Raw genomic sequence first — 20,876 nt, forward strand, 5'->3', positions numbered from 1 at the left:
ATTTGCAGTAACATGGATGGACCTAGAGATTATCATACTGAACAAAGTAACTCAGAAAGAGAAAGATAAATACCATATGATATTACTCATATATGGAATCTAAAGTGCTATACAAGTCAATTTATCTATAAAACAAAAACAGACTCACAGACATAAAGAATAGACTTGTGGTTGCCAAGGGGATGGGGGAGTAGGGAAGCAAAGGAACAGGAGTTTGGGATTAGTAGATAACATATATACATAATTATATATAACTGAGTCACTTTGTTGTGCAGAAGAAATTCACACAACATTGTAAGTCAACTATATTTCAGTAAATTTTTTTAAAAAGAGCTTGATGCTCAAAAGAAGCAGAACTGAGAGGCGAGGCATTACTCTTTCCTAGATCCTCAAGAATGTTAATAAAAGAAACCCTGTAGGTAATGAACACATCTTTGTCACCTTTGTAACCATGAATAGAGGGTTCTTCCTCCTAGTGTGCCTCATCAAAAGTAAGTGGACTTGTGCCAAAGTGTAGTTTAGATCAAGTGTTTCTATATGAAGCCAACATGATACTTTCATCTCTGTGGCTCCTAATGGCTATGTTTAATTCTTGGTTAGATTTTAGAGCTTGTAAAGCAGAACTGTTTGTTTTGCATTATGGTTTATTACAGGGTATTTAATATAGTTCCCTGTGCTGCACAGTAGGACCTTGTAGTTTATTCATTCTATATATAATAGTTTGCATCTTCTAATCCCAAACTCCCAATCCAACCCCCTGACCCCAACAGCCAGAAGTCTGTTCTGTTTGTGAATCTGTTTCTTTTTTGCAGGTAAGTTTATTTGTGTCATATTTTAGATTCCACATATAAGTGACATTATATGACATTCAACTCTGTTTCTGACTTACTTTGCTTAGTGTGATAATCTCTAAATCCATCCATGTAGTTACAAATGGCATTGTTTCGTCCTTTTTGATGGCTGAGTACTATTTCACTGTATATGTATGTACACACACCACATCTTTATCCATTTCTCTATTGGTGTACTGGATATTTAGATTGCTTCCATGCCTTAGCTATTGGAAATAATGCTTCTGTGAACATCAGGGTGCATGTATCTTTTTTATTTACTTTTGTCGGATATATGGCCAGGAGTAGGATTGCTAGATTATATAATAGCTCTATTTTTTGGTTTCTGAAGAACCTTTTTACTATTCTCCATAGTGACTGCACCAATTTACTTTCCCACCAACAGTGCAAGAGAGTTCCCTTTTTTCCATGCTCTTGGCAGCATTTGCTGTTTGTGGATTTTTTACTAATGGCCTTTCTCGTTGCAGTTTTGATTTGCATTTCTCTAATAATTGGTGATTTGAGTATCATTTGTATGTCTTCTTTGGAGAAATGTCTGTTTAGGTCTTCTGCCCGTTTTTTGATTGGGTTGTTTTGTTTTTTTGTTATTGAGTTGTATGAGCTGTTTGTATATTTTGGAAATTAAGCCCTTATCAGTTGCATCATTTGCAGATATTTTCTCCCAGTCCATAGGTTGTCTTTTCATTTTGTTATGGTTTCCTTTGTTGTGCACAAACGTGTAAATTTGAAGTTTAGCTTGGACAAATTTTAGAGCAATAGTAACCAAATACCTGCTTCAGATAGAAAACTGTCTCGATAAAGCACTTAGTTGAACAACTTTATTTCCTATTATGCCCCCCAAGATAAACTAGATGCAAGTGATGCCTACTCAGATAACTAATAAGAATACTTATATGAGATTTTAAAGTATAAATCAGCAAAAAGTTAGATAGTTATCCACCCAAAATTATGGGAACAAGTAATTCATAATCCGTCTTTTTGGCAGGAATTAGATAACTGAACCAATGATCTGTTACTGCCACTTCAAGGTCAGGATAATAACCATTCTATCAACACATAAGTGAATGCTTAACTTCTAGTTCTGTAAGATGAGTGCAGAGGCAATTGTCCAGCTCACTCAAAAGGAGCATGAAATCCTTGAGAGAAAAGTTTTTAAAAGAGAAGAAGCCAGAATTTTGTTAGGTGGGTGTCACTGAAGGATAAAAGTTGAGCTGTCAAGCAGAAAGTATTGTGAGGAAGTACTGGACTGCATAAGGCTTGTGGGATTAGGACAGGATTAGTTATGGAAAAAAGGAACTGTTTGGGGAGTGAAAGTGAATGTTGGAATATAAATTTGCAGAGTCAGAGCAGTCCTGGGTCATGACACGGTACAGGATGTGGTTGGTCATGGGTGTGTGGGACTGAAGAGGAGTGGAAATGAAAGTCATTGGAAATGCTTGATCCCTCCATTGTTTTTTTGACATTGTCTGTTGTCTTTATTATAGCCCTCATTCTTCACCCATTTTAATTATTTGCCTTCTAAACTGCAAAAAATTTGAAAAAGCAGTAGAATGTTGTAGTCAGCTTGTAACCTGCAAAGCAAGACAGGTGCTCAGTAATCTTTGCAAGTAAATGAGTGAGAACTTCCCAGCAGAGAGCTCTGTAAGCAGTTGGAGGACAGCCATGGTATAGCTGCCTTGTGAAGGGAATCCTGGCTTTGAGCAAGATGTGGATTTGATGACCTCTGAGATCCTTCTGGCACTTAAGAGCCTTGCAGTCTGAGTAATGGTAAAGCATTTGAAATTAAGAAGTGTTCCCTAAATGCAAAGGAGAAATGTTTTGCTTTGTTTATACCACTTCATTTCATTTTTTTTCCTGGTTTTTAGTCTTGTTCTCTTTTTTCCCCCTTTTGAAGTGCATTAGTTACCATGGAAACAGTGATGTCATTGGAATTCATTGGTATGGTCAGAGTTTATTAATGTCTACAAAAACGTTTTGAAATTAATTTAAATAATTTCCTAAAACTCAAGGCTCCTTAGGGGAAGGAGAAGAAGAGCTATTAAATTCTCTGTTCTCTGCCTGAAATGATACCAACTTTGCCAAATTCTTGATTATGACAGTATTTGTAGATAGACAGTTTTAAAGAATAATAATTTTTCAATCTTACACATTTTTAATGATGACGATGTACTGTGTCATTCTCATCCATTTTTGTTGCCTTTTGTAAGGAAAGCCCTTATAAATGTTAAAAAGCAGAAACATTGCTTTGCCAACAAAGGTCCGTCTAGTCAAGGCTATGGTTTTTCCAGTAGTCATATATGAATGTGAGAATTGGACTATAAAGAAAGCTGAGTGGCGAAGAATTGATGCTTTTGAACTATGGTGTTGGAGAAGACTCTTGAGAGCCCCTTGGACAGCAGGGAAATCCAACCAGTCCATCCTAAAGGAAATCAGTCCTGAATGTTCATTGGAAGGACTGATGTTGAGCTGAAAACTCCAATACTTTGGCCACATGATGCGAGCTGACTCATTGGAAAAGATCCTGATGCTGGGAAAGACTGAAGACAGGAGGAGAAGGGGACAACAGAGGATGAGATGGCTGGATGGCATCACCAACTCAATGGACATGAGTTTGAGTAAACTCCGGGAGTTGGTGATGGACAGGGAAGCCTGGCATGCTGCAGTTCATGGAGTTGCAGAGTCAGACACGACTGAGCGACTGAACTGACTGATAAGGAAGGCCCAGATACCTCAATTTAGAGCCCTTCCCATACTGTTTGAACTGTAAAGTCACAGGGATTTCACTACCCAGCCCTTTCTTCTTAGGTCATCTTTCCAGATGCTGAAAAGTGTATTAAGGTATGTCATTGTTTAGTCGCTAAGTCATGTCTGACTCTGTGCGATCCTGTGGGCTGTAGCCTGCCAGGCTCCTCTTTCCATGGAATTCTCCAGGCAAGAATGCTGGAGTGGGTTGCCATAACCTTCCCCAGGGGGTCTTCCCGACCCAGGGACTGAACCCGTGTCTCCTGTACTGGCAGGTGAATTCTTCGCCCCTGAGCCACCAGGGAAGCCCATATTAAAGTATTTTTCCTCTCTTATTCTTTCTATATATAAAGGGTCACTTAGTAATTTTAATTCAACAAATACTTATGTTTATTTATTCTACAAATATATATTTACTTACATTGAGTGCCTTCTGTAAACACAGTACTGTGGTAAACTCAATTGATGATTTTTTTAAAAAAGTGAGAATGAAGCCTTTTTCTTCAAGTACCTTATCACCTTGTAGACTAACTCCATTATGGTGCAGGGGCCCTGAATTCTGAGGGACATGGGCACTCTTTCTTCTCTGGGCTATCAAGGAAAATTTTCATGGGAAAGTCATGTTTGGCATTCTTTTTTTTTTTTTTTTTAATGTTCCTGTAATTTTGTACTTGCTGGTCCCTGATCTGAAAAGCCATTGCCAGTTCATATTCATTTTTCAAATTCCTGCTCAGGCATGACATCCTCTAGGAAGCTTTACCTAAGCTACCAGAAAAGGTTAATACTTCTTTCTCTGAACTACTTGAACATACATCTAGTTTGGCTCTTATTCCACTACAGGTTTACCTATCAGTCCCAATAGAAGAATCTGAGTTCTTAGAGGGCAAGAAACACACCTTAAATATCCTCAAATGTTCCTTCCGTGGCATGTAATAGGCATATATATGCTTCCTACACTGACATTTGACCTGGGATATAATGCCATCCACAATCTGCTGTTCCCAGCTCAAGGCCACTCTGACTGGCATTCTCTCTGCCCCAGGCAAACTGTTTGTCTTTCTCTTCTTTGAGATTTCCATAGTTTCTCTTCTCGTGGTCCTCAGCATGCTGTTTTCATATCTCAGAACCCTTACCCTCACTTCTCACTTGGTAAGCTGCTTTTTATCCTTTGGTGCTTAGATTAAATGACTTTTTCTCTGGTGGACTTGCTCTGACCCTGTTAACGAGGTAAGCTCTTTCTAGTGTATGATTCGGTAATGCTCTGCTTCCCCTCTTGTAACTGTTTTCACATTCTGTCACTGTTTTCACATTATAGCGCCGTACTGTCAACTCTGTGAGTACTGGGACCCCTGATCTCCTACTGTGTCCACAACATATGAAACTGAAAAGAAAATGAAAGTCACTAAGTCGTGTCTGACTCTGCGACCCCATGGACTGTAGCCTGCCAGGCTCCTCTGTCCATGGAATTCTCCAGCCCAGAGTCCTGGAGTGGGCAGCCATTCCCTTCTCCAGGGGATCTTCCCAACCCAGGGATCAAACCCAGGTCTCCAACATGCAAGGAGATTCTTTACCAACTGGGCTACCAGGGAAGCCCCCAGAACCTATAGCTGCTCACTAAATTTATACTGAATGAATGAGCAGAGGAGGATTGTTATTAGTTTATCATGAGACTAGGGAAGGGACAGAATTCAGTCTGAAAAAAAATCAGGAAATAACTAGTGTTCAGGGTTATTCAGTTTGTCTGTAGTTGAAGTAATACATTTGTATGTGTCTTTGCTAGCTAGGTTCAGGTTCCGTCAAACCTTAAATACTAACTTAAAAAATTTGGACATTCTTCCTGAAATATTTAGAGGCATTCATAATGAATGCTGGATAGGAAATAGGCAAAATTAGAATGGAACTTTAAAAGGAATTAATCTTGTGGAGATAAGTAGAATAGCAGCCAGGAGTATGGAGGCAATAAGAAAGCATTAGCAATGGTCAGAGTCATTCACACTCCAGGTTGTGACCCACCAATGAGTCAGGAAATCAGTACAGTGAGAGATGTAACCAAAGTTTTTAAACAGTATCAGGGTAAATTGCTCTTAGGAAGAGAAACTGTTATTTCATAGGGATATGGTCTCATTCATAAACACATATACATGTGTTTTTGTATTAGATCAAGATGTCAAATATTTCTCTTACAAGACAGTTTTAGCAAGTTGCAAAAACATTAGTGTAGGTGATAGGTAGTGAGGGTCTAATTTAGAATAATGGCAATGAAAATGAACAACATAATTGACATTTTGAAAGAATAGACAGGCTTAGCAATTGATTACATAGGGTAGGGTGGTTAGGAAAAAAGTCAGAAATCAAAGGGATTTTGAGAGTTATGCCACCATTCATAAATGTACTAGAAGCTAGTTTTTTACTCTCAGGATTATGGTGTACTAGAAGTAAGAGATTAGATTCTCAGTCACAAATCCCTATCCTATTCTCTAAGGATTGTGATTTAAAAGTGTTTGGCAAGGAAGAAACTGGTGTTGGCCTTTTTAGTACTATTTACATCCCATGATATATGTGTCTGTCCCTTCTCACTGTACCACATTTTTTTTATTTATCTGTATAGTTGTAGCCTTTTATACACAGATTTTTTTTAAGTACATAGAGAGCTATATTTTCTAAGTATATCTTTTATGGTTGCAAGTTTAATTACTTTAGAAACTGTATTATAATGTTAAGGCAGTAGAGTGCAGCTTATAGAGACATTTTTACATAGTAGTTTAGAAGAGTGAACTCAGGAGAGTGAATGCTAGGTTTCAAATCCCAGATCTGTCACGTTGTAGCTGTATGACCTGAGTGAATTACTTAATCTGTGCTTCAATTTTCTCATTCATAATATAGGAATTATAATAGTATTTCCCTCAGAGGATTGAGGTGAAAAAAAATGAGGGCTTAGTACAGTACTTGGTATAATCTAAACACTTGATGTCAACATAATGTTATATAATTAATGTTACTTATTATTCATATCATGAAACATAAATTTACAATTCATATGTGTTTATGTATTGGCCAAGGTATTTTGACTGGTCTCTTTATTTGCTAATAAGAATGTTAAAAAATTTTTTAAAATTTAGATGAATAGGGTCTTTGCAATCTCTTTATTTCTTGAGTATTTTTGTTGGCCCTAAATTGTTCTCTTCATATATTATTAAGTTTCTAAAGTTATTTAGAGCCTGAATTTCTGCATTACTTAATGTCAGCTAATTGCTGCCACAGATAGACCTCAAAATTTATAATGGTGCAGATTAGGTAAAAGTTTATTTCTTGCTTATATAACAATAGTAGTATGTGAACAGGTGAGCATGGTGGTTTTTATTCCTCAAAGTCTTTTAGGCTTAAAGACCACTGCCATTTTAACATGTGACTTCTAAGGTCACCCTTGGGCCATCCTCATTTGAGCGAGCCAGAAAAGGAAGACAGCACAGACATACGTCATGGGAGATTTTTATGGACGAGGCCTAGTTGTGGCATACATACTTCTATACTTCTGTGCCCATTCTCTTAACTAAAGCTCTGTTACGTGACCACAGTCTTATTTCTCAAGGAGCCTGAGAGACATAGGATAGCTGCATGCTAAGTATGAAAGATGAGAGTGGGTTTTGGTGAGCAGCTAGCTGTCTGTGCTGCTATTGACCGGGCAACAGATAAATTAAAGCTTAGTGCTGGGTACTGAACTTTTTTCCCCTTTTAATTAATTTTGACAATTCTATTAATATAACTATTACAGTCTTACAAATAGTTAATTATTTTATAAGAGAGAGATTGGAATTTTGCTTTTCCTGTGGTTTGTTTTTTCTGCTGGTTTAAAACAAAGAATTAAGAATCCCACTGTGGTATGGAACTTTGTGGTATTTATTTGCAAGGGTTAATGATTATATTGTCTCCTAAGAAAAATCAGATGATCTTAGAGCCTAAAATAATTGATTCTTATCAATTTTTTTTTTCTTAAACAGAAGGCCCCATAAGTTGTTCTGAGTGATGAGGATCAAAATTGTAGTTCATTCTTTTTCTGGCAGTCACCATTCGTGGCAGTAGGTTATCCATTTGGACCAGGAGTTTCACATCTTCACCCTTGAATGCCTTCAAGAGTCACGTGTTCTTTATATCTATCTTGGAGCTTTTTCAACATCTAGTTTGTCTTTTGGACCGTGAAAGTTCAATTTTAATACCTCAAGTCTACCTACCTTACAAAGCAACTTAGAAATAGGTAACCTTACATGAAGATAGAGGCAAGTGACACATTTATTCTCTTCATCCTTGAGCATAATTTTTCCTCTATGATCATCAAGTTGTCTCACTTGATTCTCTGAAAAGTTTAATACCCTTGATGTACTTAGAGAGTATTTCATCATTGGCTTTGAAGGCCTTGGAAGATGCTATTAGAATTCTTTCTAGGAACTCTATTAGTTTGCACATGATATATCACATGTGGCTTCCTTCTTCACAACTGGATAATTTTTCCATTTTCAAAAAATGACTTTCCTTCAGTCACAACCTTTGTAAGACTGAGTAGATAGCATTCTGCATCTCAGCCACAGTTTCATCTTAGAGACTGAAGCTGTTTGCTCATTTTTGTCTTTCTCCAGTGGTCCATGTATGCTTTAAGTGGGAATGCTGTTCTATGTGATTTACTTGAATTAACTAATTTAACCCTCACAATAACCCTGTGAGGTAATAACATTATTTTCCCCATTTTTCTTACGTGGGAACTGTAGTACAGAGATTAAACATTTCATATAAGGCTGCCTATCTGTTTATTTATTTTCCCTCCCAGTTACGTTGCCCTCCTAGATTCGAAAACTTCCCCCAGACCCGCCAGTGAGAGGGTTTCCTGGTGTTTGGAAACTTCCTCTATTAAGACTCCCTTCCCGGGATGGATCTCCATTCCTAACTCTATTGTCTCTCTTTTTATCTTTTATATTTTGTCCTACCCCCTTTCGAAGACAATGGGCTGCTTTTCTGGGTGTCTAATGTCCTCTGCTAGCGATCAGAAGTTGTTTTGTGGAGTTTGCTCAGAGTTCAAATGATCGTTCGATGGATTTGTGGGGGAGAAAGTGGTCTCCCCGTCCTATTCCTCGCCATCTTAGTTCCCCACCTGCCTATCTGTTTAATGGGTCTCTGGGGTCCTATTCTAAATGGTCTGCTTTCCAGAGTCTACATTCTTTAAAAAAAAGAAATTGAGAATTTTATTAATTGAACCCAAACCCAAGATACCGGGATTAACCCAACTCTTAGGAAGAATAAAAAAGACTTTCTCTGGTGGCTCAGCTGGTAAAGAATCCACCTGCAATGTGGGAGACCTGGGTTCGATCCCTAGATTGGTAAGATTCCCTGGAGAAGGGAACGGCTAACCACTCCAGTATTCTGGCCTGCAGAATTCCATGGGCTGTATAGTCCATGGGGTCGCAAGGAGTCAGACACGACTGAGTGACTTTCAATCACTCAATCAGGTTACAGGCTGTAGAAGACAACAGCAGTAACTACACCAAATATTAACAAGACTAAGAGAGTTTCTGGAAATAGACAGTTTTCTGAAATGCTTGCTGAAACTCTTTGTTAAACACAGTGTATATTACTGGTTTTATAAGGGAGTTTAGATAGCCTGGCCAAGTGAAAAACTCAAAAGGGCTGGGTGGGCCCAGCAGGAGCACTGGCAGATAAGGAGGGCTGAAGATTCAGCAAAGAAGGGCAGCCAGCAGATGATAAAGGCCCCCTGGATGCTTCCCCAGGCTTTTCGTGGCTTTCCTGTCTCAGGCAGCAGAAATCCTCTTGTGCTCCAGAACACTGTCCACAAGCTTGATTTTCACATGGTTGAAAATTAGAGGGAACCAGTCAAATCCGAGTGCCCCTCTTGAAGGCTGGCATTGAGCGAGCAGAGCAAGGACTCCACAGAGTCTCTGATGAGATGGGCTGTGGTGAAGCACTTCCCATAAAGCGATAGTGGATTCAGGATATGGTTCCAGGCCATGTAGATTTGTCCACAGAGGATAATGAGCAATACAGGCAGGATGTAGAAGGCCCCACAGATGGAATAGATAATGTAAGAGATCTGAGAAGTATTCACCAGGCAAGCTGATATTTCTTCGTGAGCTTTAGCCTGCTGCCACAAGAGTGATGGGATGGAGATGTGGATGGAAGTGGCCCAGGTGATGGCAAGCCTGGCAGCCGCATGGCCCACTGTCGGGGTTTACTGTACTCCAGGGTACCAGTGATGGCCCAGCACCAGGATGGAGGCTTTGTACCGTGTGATGTCAGAAGATGACCAGATGTCACACAGGAGGTGGCCAAAGCTCCAGGTGTGGGTGGTTGTATCTGTGATGCTGATGAACATGACCAAGATAGAAACTAAGAGGCCAGTCATGGCTAAGGAGCCAATGAAATAGTTGGCAGGGATGTAGAACTTCCTGGTCTTAGAGACAGCAGTAAGTACAAAGGCATTGGTAAAGAAGACGGCCAGAGAAATCTTGAGTGCTTGGAGTCCCTCTCCCTAAGTCCCTGGAGTTTCTGTGGCATTTGGGGATCTCTTGGGAGCCACCTGCAGAAGGCCTCCACTGACTGGTTTGAGGGGACATTCTAGGTGACTCTTTCCACAGACTTTCACACATACAGCTTCTTATTTCATAGTTGTGCTGCTGACAGAATAAAGTCATCCTTCTGTTTCACACTGGAGGGAGTCAGCCATCAGAACAGACCAAGTGAAAAGACCTCAAAACTCGACTATTTAAGGAACACTGAGGTGACTACCAACCAGATTCTGCATTCTTAATTGCTATTTCTGTGAATTATCTAGAGTTGAGGTTTAGTAATGTGGATATCATCAAATATCACAGGGTTAAGAAGATTAAAAAATAATTTAGCTTAAGTGGTTTGTGACCCATCTCATAGGTTGTTGTGGCAGTTAAATAAGATTACATGTGTAGTACTTAGCATAGGTCTTACCTCATGACACTGTGATGGGTAGCTCTGAATGTTATTGTTATAGTGGTAGATTTGAGAAATCCTTACAACCTCCCATTTTAGAATTCAAGGCTTGGAGAAGTTAAGTCGTACCTCATGGATCCAGAAGTAGTTGGCCCCTGAGAGAAGAATGATTGCAGGCCTTCCCCTCTCATTGCTCTGTCTATTGCCAAACTAATTTTGAAAGAGAAAACAAGAACGCCAGTCTCATTTTTTAAAATTATAATATCTGTACACATGCTTTAAACTATACCAAAACCTGGTTCAAGGCTAAATGGAGAACTGAAAAGCACTTGTGATTCTAATCAATTTCAGTTATTATTATTCATTCTCTGTTTAACGGTGAGTTTTTCCTCTTCATTTTTTCTTAAATCATAACTCTTTATCCTTGTGACAGGTTCCAGTCGGCAAGAATTTAACCTGATTGTAACCTTGAGAAATTGGATTATATACTAGCCTGAAAATCTTGCTTGTTACTTACTTGAGTCTAGGTTTAAAATGCCAAGAAGAAATTAAAACTGGAGTCTTCTGAGTCTGCTTAATTCAATACATTTAGACACAAAAATCCAGTATTTCAGGGCAATGTTGATATTTCAAGAGAGTCAATTTTTTTAAAGTTAATAAAAGAAGTGCCCTTCTGAGCCAGTGATGGATTAGAATCACGTAAGAATAGCGTGCTAAAGGTTTGTGGTGGCTGGTGTTAGGCAGGCATGTAGCATTTACTTTCTTTCAGCGAAACCAGCTGAGGTAAAAAGAAAAAAGGATCTTATACTTTGATGAGACATTAAAAAATGGTTGAGCATGCTCACAGCTGTGTCTCAGTGGTTTTATGTAAATTAAGCTGTGGCAAAGCGTCTGTTTTCTAATGTTTCTGTGATCAAAGGATACACAAAATAGCTCTACAGTAAACACAAACAGCTTAACAACATATAAAGTATTCACAAAGTGTAAAGCTTTCTGGGGGGTGAGGGGAAGGAGTGATCATATGGATATGTATTCCTTCCTATTTAAGGAATTTTTATGAACAGCATTGTAATATGGGTATTATAATCTTCTGTTTTATTACATTAGCTACCCCTGTTCAAAAATCATTAATTATAGAGCACTGCTCTTAAATGACTAGGGCAGTGTTTTCTAATCTTTTTAATACTGAAAGCTCTCTTTTAAATGTTCTCCCACCCAATCCCATTTTTTGAAAAAGTTGTTGAGCCACATAGTCTGTGTATCTTAGGAAGTAATTTGTTTTCTGTTTTCTAGTTAAATGATATGTGTGTGTATCACTGTTGTGTGAACTTCTGAACAGAAAGCGATAACCACACATGAGTGTTTTCACACCCAGTTGGTGTAATTTCAGCTAAAAGCAGAGAAACCTGACCGTTTATCTGTCCTAAATAGTCTTAAAGGGAAATGTTTCATTTCTCTTCAGTTTTTAAAAATATTCATAAATTAGAGGCCCTGATAAAAGGTTTTGTTTTTTTTTTTTTTTTTTGCATTTTTAGGACCTTAGAATAACATTTGATAGGAGAACTATCAAGAGGAGTTCTACCGTTCACCTTTAGTGATCAACAGCAGCATTGTCCAATAGAAATATAGTTCAAACCACAAATGTAATTTTAAAGTTTTTGGTAGCCATATTTTTAAAAATGGGAAAAGAAAACAGGTGGAGTTAAATTTATTTATTTATTTATCTTTTAAATTTTTATCGGAGTATAGTTGATGTACAATGTTGTGTTAGTTTAAGGTGTACAGTGAAGTGATTCAGTTAAATAGATACATGCATACATATATGTCTGTATGTACTCTTTTTCAAAAACTTTATTTTTAATTGAAAGATAATTGCTTTGCAGTACTGTATGCACTCTTTTTTTAAGACTCTTTTCCCATATAGTCTGTTCCAGACTGTTTAGAGTTCCCTGTTCTACACAGTAGATTCTAATTATTAGTTGTCTATTTCCTATATGCTGGTATGTGCATGTCAACCTCTGTCTCCCAGCTTTTCCCTCCCCTTGCCATCCCCTGGTAACCATAAGCTTGTTTTCTACATCAGTGACTAATTCTGCTTTGTAAATAAGTTCACTTTTACACTTATTCCGCATATAATCAATATCATGTGATATTTGTTTTTCTGTGTCTGACTTCACTTAGTATGACCATGTCTAGGTCCATCCATGTTGCTCCAGATGGCACAATTTTGTTCTTTTTTATGACTGAGTAATATTCCATTGTTCTGTATGTACCACATTTTCTTTATCTGTTCCTTTGGTGATGGACATTTAAGTTGCTTCCATGTCCTGGCTATTGTAAATAGCTCTGCATTGAACTTTGGGGTGCTTGTATCTTTTCAAATTATGGTTTACTCTGGGGATATGCCTAAGAGTGGGATTGCTGGTTCTATTTTTAGTTTTTAAAGGCCCCTCCATACTGTTTTCCATGTGGTTTTACCAGTTTACTTTCCCACCAACAGTGTAGGAGGGTTCCTTTTTCTCCATACCTTCTCGAGCATTTGTTATTTGTAGATTTTTTGATGGTGGCCGTTCTGATGTGCTGCAGTGCATGGGGTTGCAAAAGTCTGTGGGGTTGCAAAGATTAGGATACGACTTAGTGACTGAACAACAACATTCTGACCAATGTGAGGTGATACTTCATTGTAGTTTTGATTTGCATTTCTCTAATGATTAGTGTTGTGAGCATCTCTTCATGTGCTTTTTGGCCATCTGTAATACCTTCTTCGGAGAAATGTCTATTTCAATCTTCTGCTCGTTTTTTGGATTGAATTTTTTTTTTTATATTAAGCTGCATGAGCTGTTTGTATATTTTGGAGATTAATCCCTTGTCAGTTGGAAGTTATTTTTAAAAATATAGTTAACTCAGTATATTGAAAATACTGTCAACATGAAGTCAATATAAAACTTGAGAATCAAACAAAACGGGATGCCATTTAAACATACTAGGAACTCTGGCAATTCAGTAAGAAAAAAACCCACATAATCAATGGAAAAAATAGAGAAGAGACCTGAGCAGTACAGAGCAGAATATACAAATGACTAATAATCATGTAAAAATATGCCTAGCTTCACTAGTAATTTTGACGACACAAAATCACAGTGCAAAGGAGAGCTGGGCATAGCATCAGAAAGAATAAGAACAGACTAGAATACATCTGCACCTCTGTAAGTTTCTGTCACCACCTCTGACCACAGGAAACCTTTAGAGGGTAAGGCCTGAGGCTACACTTACTCTTTCCAAATGTCATGCCACTTTACCTTTGGTGAAATTTAACCAGGAGCCATACAAGGAAGGAGATTCTGGGAAATACAGTTCCTAGTACAAACAGCTTGACACTGGAACAATCCAACACAACAAGATACTACCATATACTTACTCTACCTGCCCAAATGAAAGAAGCCTGTTGATATCAAATGTTGGTGAAGCTGTGGCACAGAACTGGTATTGTGTGAGAAAATAAATTGGTTCACTGATGGTGGGAGTATAAATTGGTAGAACTTTATTGGAAAACTGGCTTTTTTTTTTAACTGAAGTTAAATATGCATAACCTAATATCCAGCAAAAAAACAAAAACAAACAAACAAAAAACATGTATTAAAACATTAGTAGAATCACTGTTTAATAATAGCCAAAATCTAGAAACAGCACAGATGATCCAACGAGAAAATGAATAACTGTGATATAGTCATCATGGACTCTTAGGACTCCATGAAAATGAACTGCAGATGTATGTGATTTAGCTGGATGCATCATACAGACACAAAGGAATATATTGCATGATTACATTCATATCAAGTTCAAAACTAGAGAAAATATATGGTATTAGAAATCAGGCTGTTAGTTTATACCTTTGGCAACCCGTTTTGGAGAGTATAGAGGGAGACTTCTAGGGTGCTGGCTAGATTTTATTAACAGCGTCATGGTAACATGGGCCTACTTTATGATAAGTCCATTCAGTCATGCACTTACGATTTGTGTGCTTTCTGTGTATATTCATGATATACTTCAATGAAAAAAGGTTAAAGAATAACTTGTAAACTTTAAAACATTACTGACATATTTTACATTCTTTTACTTGTACTAAGTCTTTGGTTTCCAGCATATGTTTTATACTTAACAGCACATCTCAAATCAGACTAGCCGCATTTCAAACGCTTAGCAGCCACATGTGGACTAGTGGCTACCTTATGAGACATTAAGGGTCTAACACCCCACCATTTCAGAGCTTCCCTGGGTTTAGGTTTTTCTTTCAGTTCTTTCCTTGGAATGTCATGTGGAAAGAATAGGGGATTATTCTTCCTGAAGACCTCATATTAATTTTACTGCTACCTCTCTTTTTATGGAATATTTTCTATTTAAAACAGATGGTTGGTTTTGTGTGCAGGTTCACAAGATGCCCAGTAAACCATCATTTTGGATATTTTTTCTTACTGCTTTCTCAGCCGCTCTTCACATGATCACCTTTTTTTAAAAGCAAGCATTTTGTTGATGTCCAATATACATATGAAAAGGGCATGTATTGTAGATATATATTGCTCAGTGCATTTTTGCAGAGTGAACACACCCATTGTTTGTGTTCAAGAAACACAACATCACCCTTACCCCAGAAGCTTCTGCCTTGAGCCACCTCCTGATCACTGCCCCCAAAGCAGAATCCAAATTATAACACCATTGGTTAGTTTTACGTGTCTTTGAACTTTATATAAATGGAATAATAAGTATATACTTTTGTGTGGCTTCTTTTGCTTCAAATTATGTTTGAGAGATTCACTTATACTGCGGACTGTAGCTAAAGTTCTTTCTTTCTCATTGCTGTGTAGCATTCCATTGTATGTTAGTCACTCAGTTGTGTCTGACTCTTTGCGACCCCGTGGACTGTAGTCTGCCAGGCTCCTCTGTCCATGGGATTTCCCAGGCAAGAATACTAGAGTGGGTTGCCATTTCCTTCTCCAGGGGATATTCCCGACCCAGGGATTGAACCTGGGTCTCCCACATTGCAGGCAGATTTTGTATCATCTGAGCCACCAGGGAAGCCCTTTCCATTATATGAATATACCACAATTTATCTGTCCATTTTACTGTTAATGGACATTTAGGTAGTTTTTCATTTTTGGATAATTAGTTATGAACACTTTCATGCATGTCCTTTGGTGACTGTTATGTCCACTTTTTTTTAACATATAACAGAATGGAAATACTGTGCCACAGTATAGGCATACATCAGTTTAAGTCGGTAACTACCAGTTCTCCAAAATGGTGTACCACTTTGCACTCAGCTGAAGCTGTGGGTTTTAGTTGTTGTATGTCATCATCAACATTTGATATTTGGGTTTTTAACTTTTTGTAGGCAGGGGGGTTGTTGTAGTCATAGGACCTTTTTCTGTTCTAATCAGGTCTTAAGCATAAATGCATGATATTTCGTTGTGATTCTAATTTGCATTTCCATGATGATAATTAAAATTGAATACTTTTCCTTGTGTTTATTTGTCTTTGATTATCCTTTTTTATGAAGTGCCTTTTAAGTCTCTTGCTCATTTCTCTGTTGTATTGCCTTATTTCTTCTTATTGATTTGCAGGAGTTCTTTATATATTCTAGATAAAAGTCCTTTGTTATATATGTATATTATAGCTGCTTTCTCTTGCTCTATAGGTACCCTTTTTACTCTTAATTATGTCTTCTGATAAGTTATTAATTTTAATGTAGTCCAGTTTAGCAAAAAATTTTCATTTATGTTTAGTGCTTCTTTGTGTCCTGCTAAAAAAATCTTGCCCTGCTTCCAAGGTTTTAAGTATATTCTACTGTCTTCTTCCAAATATGTTATTGTTTTATCTTTCATATTAGCTCTTGGAATTACTTTTTGTGCATCGTGTGAGATAGAGGGTTAAAATTTCTTATTTTCTATATGGATGTCCAATTAACATTGCAGCACTGTGTCATCTCCATTGTAAATTAGTGACTTTCATTTATGAGTCTGTTCTGGGCTGTCTGTTCTGTTCCATTACTATACAGCATTTTTTTAAAAGAAATGTGGTATTTGTGTGGGAAGTTTTTAATTGAGGAAATTCTAGAGTTAAGAGGAAATACTTTGTTCAAAATAACTTAGGAAGCAGTATTAGGCATTTGTCCTTTAACTAGAAGAAGAATATCAGTAGTAGAGCCAAGCTTAGGTATCACAATCTCTTAATTTCAAACATATAGGTTTTCTCTAAATTGTTTTGATGGTACATCCTTATGAATAAGTGATGTTTGAAAGTGTATATAGTTATATATATACACATATATAGAGGTAGATTCTATTATGTATACTATGTAGAGATATAAATTATATAAATATATGTTATATGTACCTATATATAGATTCTATAAGGAATACTATATATAGGCAATATTATAAATTATATGTATCTATATGTAGTACACATTTATTAATGTTATTTCCATTGTAACACACAGAAAAGTTGGGATTAAAAGGGAAATCATAAGGAAGAAATAGAAATTCTAGTACTTTCTTCCTACACCTTTCTGTCAGCCAATATGGGCTGGATTATGTGTACTAACAACCCTCAAATTTCAGTGGCTTAAAACAACATGAGTTTATTTTTCTCATGCTACACGACCATTACAGTTTGGCTTTAACACTTGTCTGCATTGTTCTTACTCTGGCACCCAGATGGATTGAGCAGCCACTTTCTGGAAGCTTGCTTGTCCCAGGGAGAGAGGGAAACATAATGGGGAATTAGCAGTAAAAGCCTTTGCCTAGATGTGACACATGTCACTTCAACTCACATTTCATTGCGAGAACAAGATACATGTCCTCACCTAATTCAAAGAAGAAAAATGCTAACTTTGTGCCAAGGAGAAGAATCCAATGCAGAAAAGAACTGTGCAGGGGAAAAACTAGAGTATTTTCAGATCAGTTCAGTCACTCAGTAGTGTTCGACTCTTTGTGACCCCATGAACTGCACCTCGCCAGGCCTCCCTGTCCATCACCAACTCCCAGAGTTTATTCAAATTCATGTCCATTGAGTCAGTGATGCCATCCAACCATCTCATCCTCTGTCATGCCCTTCTCCTCCCGCCTTCAGTCTTTCCCAGTATCAGGGTCTTTTCAAATGAGTCAGTTCTTCGCATCAGGTGGCCAAAGCATTGGAGCTTCAGCTTCAGCATCAGTCCTTCCAATGAGTATTCAGGACTGATTTCCTTTAGGATGGACTGGTTGGATCTCCTTGCAGTCCAAGGGACTCTCAAGAGTCTTCTCCAACACTACAGTTCGAAAGCATCAATTCTTTGGGGCTCAGATTTCTTTATAGTCCAACTCTCACATCCATACATGACTACTGGAAAAACCATGGCTTTGACTAGACAGAGCTTTGTTGCAAAATAACATCTCTGCTTTTTTTTTTTTTTTTTTTTCATCTCTGCTTTTTAATATGCTGTCTAGGTTGGTCATAAGTTTTCTAACAAGGAGCAAGCGTCTTTTAATTTCATGGCTGCAATCACCATCTGCAGTGATTTTGGAGCCCCCCAAAATAAAGTCTGTCACTGTTTCCACAGTTTCCCCATCTATTTGCCATGAAGTGATGGGATCAGATGCCATGATCTTTGTTTTCTAAATGTTGAGCTTTAAGCCAACTTTTTCACTCTCCTCTTTTACTATCATCAAGAAGCTCTTTAGTTCTTCTTCACTTTCTGCCATAAGGGTGGTATCATCTGCATATCTGAGGTTATTGATATTTCTTCTGGCAATCTTGATTCCAACTTTTGCTTCATCTAGCCCAGCATTTCTCATGATGTACTCTGCATATAAGTTAAGTAAGCAGGGTGACAATAAGCAGCCTTAACATACTCCTTTCCCAATTTGGAACCAGTCTGTTGTTCCGTGTTCAGTTCTAACTGTTGCTTCTTGACCTGCATACAGGTTTCTCAGGAGGCAGGTCAGGTGGTCTGATATTCCCACCTCTTTCAGAATTTTCCATAGTTTGTGGTGATCCACACAGTTAAAGGCTTTGACATAGTCAATAAAGCAGAAGCAGATGTTTTTCTGGAACTCTCTTGCTTTTTCATTGATCCAACAGATGTTGGCAATTTGATCTCTGCTTCTTCTGCCTTTTCTAAATCCAGCTTGAACATCTGGAAGTTCACAGTCCACCTACTGTTGAAGCCCAGCTTGGAGAATTTTGAGCATTACTTTGCTAGCGTGTGAGATGAGTGCAATTGTGCGGTAGCTTGAGCATTCTTGGCATTGCCTTTCTTTGGGATTGGAATGAAAACTGACCTTTTCCCCTCCTTTTGCCACTGAGTTTTCCTAATTTGATGGCATATTGAGTGCAGCACTTTCATAGCATCATCTTTTAGAATTTGAAATAGCTCAACTGGAATTCCATCACATCCACTAGCTTTGTTCATAGTGATGCTTCCTAAGTCCCACTTGAGTTAACATTCTGGGATGTCTGGCTCTAGGTGAGTGATTGCACCATTATGATTATCTGAGTCGTGAAGATCTTTTTTGTATAATTCTGTGTATTCTTGCCACATCTTCTTAATATCTTCTGCTTCTGTTAGGTTCATACCATTTCTGTCCTTTATTGTGCTCATCTTTGCATGAAATGTTCCCTTTGTATCTCTGATTTTCTTGAAGAGATCTCTAGTCTTTCCCATTCTGTTGTTTTCCTCTATTTCTTTGCATTGTTCACTGAGGAAGGCATTCTTATCTCTCCTTGCTGTTCTTTAGAACTGTGCATTCAAATGGGTATACTTTTCATTTTCTCCTTGGCCTTTCACTAAAAACTGTCACCTACTGGATTTGTGTTTTTCAAAGCAATAAACACACAAAGAAAAATCCTTTTAGTTTTTCTACTCCATGTTATTTTTAAAAGCCTTTGGTCTTGAGAAATGAGTCTCCTGCAATTATAAGCATAGCAGTCTCTCTTGCTTAAACTCTCAGTGGCATCTCTGCACTCATACAACCTACATACCTAACATGACCTGCAGACCCTACCTCTCAAGGCTCATCTCACACCACTCACCCCATACCTCAGCCCTACTGCCTTTCAGTTCCTTGAAATAGACATGCTTCTACTTCTTTTTTGAGTGTGTTTCCTCCCTTTTCCTTGTTTTTAACCTGCTTACTCTTTAACTGTTGGATCAGTGTATCAAACATTTCCCCACTCTGTGACTTCCATAGTAGATAGTGTCCTCTCTTTTCTACAGTCTCATAATACTCTGTACTTTGCTTCTAGAGAAACTGTTCTAGTTTTTAAAATCAATTTTTGCACTAATTATTCAATCTGTTTCTCCAGTTAGCGTGCAAGCTCCAAGTCTGTTTTGCTCACTACTGTGGGCTGCTTCTTGTGTTTAGCCTAGTTATTGGCATATAATAGCATAGCATTAAATCCTGAGTTTGATTACAATTTTATGTCTGTGACATTTATGTAGTATATACAGGGAATGTCTGAGACATTTATACAGTCCATAGCAAATGATTTAATAATAAGTTAATCACAGACAAACTGCAAATATACTCTTGCTCCATGTCTCTATATCTTGGAGAGCCTAAGAGGTTCCAGAGAAGGAATACATTTCACATTCTCTCTGAATTAAAATATACCCTTCTTTAAATTTTGATGTTGCCTTTTTCTTTCTTCTCCTTCTTGAGTGATAATTTTATTTATATTATTTTTATAAATATATATAATTTTATTTATAGAAAATTTTATTTTATAAAAGTATATAGTTTTATTTATATTTACATTTATGAAAACCTTACAGTTAGGGGATATATACATTCAAGGTAAATGGTAGTAAGACAGCTCAAGTAATGAGTGTATTATGTAGACATAGTGAATAAAATAAGCTGTGTGATATTTAGCTGGGTTTTCCTTAGCTTTTGAAGATGGCACTGAATTACCAAAACATGTTATGATTTATTTTTTGTGACACTTTCCATCAGCAAAAGGGCATATAAGGCATGGAAAATGCTTACCTACAAATTTACATCCCTCACTATTTGTCTTCATTTACATATGTCGTAGTGAACTTTAGTCTTTCCTGTTTCTCTTTTCAGAAAGAATAACACATTTGATCACCTTCTTGTTGATATATTTAATTGTGGACTATCAGTGCTATTCTTCATTTAAAATGCAAATGTTCTAATAGATATATCTCCCATAACGATAAGTGTATTGGTGGGATTGGTAGGATGATATGGACATTGTTACCTGTAAGCCAATTGTTTTCTCCATCTTTACTCTAGAAGACAACCAGGCTTCCTATAA

At 37.5% G+C, this 20,876-nt stretch overlaps 1 protein-coding gene and 1 pseudogene across 2 annotated transcripts in view; one reads left to right on the plus strand and one right to left on the minus strand.

Annotated features, from left to right (window-relative positions):
• The window catches only part of NUBPL (NUBP iron-sulfur cluster assembly factor, mitochondrial), a 227,468-nt gene that overhangs the window by 187,969 nt on the left and 18,623 nt on the right, over positions 1-20,876 (plus strand). The window lies entirely within an intron of this gene.
• On the minus strand, positions 9,140-20,843 carry LOC136147470 (5-hydroxytryptamine receptor 1D-like; annotated as a pseudogene).

This window comes from Muntiacus reevesi, chromosome 15, assembly GCF_963930625.1.
Source record: "Muntiacus reevesi chromosome 15, mMunRee1.1, whole genome shotgun sequence".
Lineage (NCBI taxonomy): Eukaryota > Metazoa > Chordata > Mammalia > Artiodactyla > Cervidae > Muntiacus > Muntiacus reevesi.